Below are 2,242 nucleotides of genomic sequence, written 5' to 3' on the forward strand. Positions count from 1 at the left end.
CCTTGCTCTCTCATTTGCTCCAGTTTCACTGTCCTAGAGGGTCCTGTTACCATCACATGCTTCCTCTGCCCCCTCATTCCCAATCTGGTGTCTCCCCATTTCATCTTTTCCCAGGAGCCGGAGGTCATCAGCTATCCCATGGGGATGATCAAACTACGCAGGGCATGTGCTGCATCTCCCCTGGCACAATACACCTGACCAAAGCAATCTATCATGTGTCCACTCCCTCAACTTTTGTCCCAGATTTCACTATTGCTAGTTACATCTCCAAGTACATATGCACGCTATCTATACTGATAGGATAGAATACTCAATTAAACAGTATAGACAACTGAAGACTAGGGTAAATAAACAAAATAGCATAATACATACAATAAATTAAAAATACAATAATTCAGAAGGTATGCTAATTCAAACAAAGAATATGTATAGGAGGGTCTACAGTCTAAAGTGCTTTCCAATATTACCATTCCATTTTCTAGGACCCATCAGGCTAAGTGACTTACCCAAGGTCACACCACTTGAAAGTGCAGTGTCCAGGACTAGAACCTCTGGTTTCTTGATTCCAAGCACAGTTCTCTTGCCATAGTATCAGAGTGTCCACCTCCTCTATCTCTAACGGGAGCAGAGGGAAAGGAGGAAGGAAATCTACCTGTAGGTGAACTAGAGGCACGGAGATTTCCAGGACACCCGGCTTCTTCCCTGTAATTTATAGATGCGTGAGCGGTATGATGGGCTCATTACTTATATCCTGTAATTCAAAAAAATGCAGCTACTGGAGAAAGATCAGCAAGAGTTATAAAAATATGTACATTTGATGGAGTATATTTATATGTTTGTAAATACAGTATGTTATTGCTCAGTGTTATTATATATCTATCATTTTTCTTCAGGTTATTGGAAACATAAAAAACTTTAAAGCACTAAAAAATACAAAAAGTGATAAGTCACCAAGGCAAGTATATCTTCACTGGGATGATTTTATGTCTGAAGAGGTTTATACCTTCAGAAAATAAAGGCCCTGCCTGGGCAGGAAGGGAGGGGCAAACAGGAGGTGTTGCTGGTAGATGGTTCCCGTAGACGCCTGGCCATATTCTGATCATTTTCTCTACCTTGTGTTCTGCCTGAAGGTTATAAACAATATTATCTATTAACCAATAGAGACCTGGTCAAATAGAAATGACATTCACAAACTAAAGCCTGCCTTGAAAAAGGTAACTGGGACAGAGCAGGGCCTAGAGACCCTATGAGACCTAATTGACAGAACTGGGGAAATTTATTTTGGAAAAGAGAAAGTTTAGAGGGGGATTTGACTGTTGTTGTAAGGTATTTAAAGAACTGTCATGTGGAAGGAGGACTATATTTGTTCTGATTGACCATGGAGGACAAAACTGGGGTTAATGTATGAAAGTTGATTGAAGAAGATTTAAAGAAAAACTTCCTAACAACTGAAGCTACCCCAAAGACAAATAACCTCTTCTAAAAGTAATGCATTCCCCTTTCCTGGAGGTCTTCAAGTACAGCCTGTGTGAACATTTGTTGGGGGTAGTATAGAGAGGAATCCCAATTAGATACAGTTTGAACGAGATGACCTTTGAGGTCCCTTTAAACTCTTATTTTCTGTTTTTTAAAATAATGGAGGGGGAGAAGGGGAATGTCCATGTATAGAATCCCCTCTGGGCTCACTACCCACCCCGCTTTTATTTGTACTCACAGTTTGAGGTCCCTAAAGGGTTTACTGCTACTTACTTCCCTCAGGGTTTTAATGGTAACCCCAATGGGCTAGACTTCTATCACTATAGTTCCTGAGTCCCTAATGGCATACCTTCCATTAACAATTACCCTAATCATCCTTTACAAAAAGTATTTACTAAGCAGGTACAGAAAGTACAATTGGTGGAAAGCATTCATTCTCTAACTGGGAGTACCTACTTCCCTTTCACAAACAAGTTCCCAGGGAGAGTGGGCTCAAACTTGAAGCATAAATTTGGTGAAATACATATTTAGAAAATGCATGAGCAGAATAATACCTTTCAAATCCTGGCACCATGTGTCACTTTTTCCCATTGTGGAGCACTAAGAAAGTTCCCTTTAAATATAGTTGCTTTCTAGGACTCCAAGGTTATACCTCTGTTGAGGCTATTGATGGTACTTCTCTTTTTAAGAGTCACATTCCCTGACGCGTCCACCATCCTTGTGTGTGTGTGTGTGTGTGTGTGTGTGTGTGTGTGTGTGTGTGTGT

The 2,242-nt window shown here is 40.5% G+C and overlaps 1 pseudogene; it reads right to left on the reverse strand.

Annotated features, from left to right (window-relative positions):
- Window positions 1-502: 502 nt before the first annotated feature.
- The window catches only part of LOC114047237, a 117,221-nt pseudogene continuing 115,481 nt past the window's right edge, over window positions 503-2,242 (reverse strand).

The sequence above is a fragment of the Vombatus ursinus genome, unplaced genomic scaffold (genome assembly GCF_900497805.2).
Source record: "Vombatus ursinus unplaced genomic scaffold, bare-nosed wombat genome assembly UNPS02014786.1, whole genome shotgun sequence".
NCBI lineage: Eukaryota > Metazoa > Chordata > Mammalia > Diprotodontia > Vombatidae > Vombatus > Vombatus ursinus.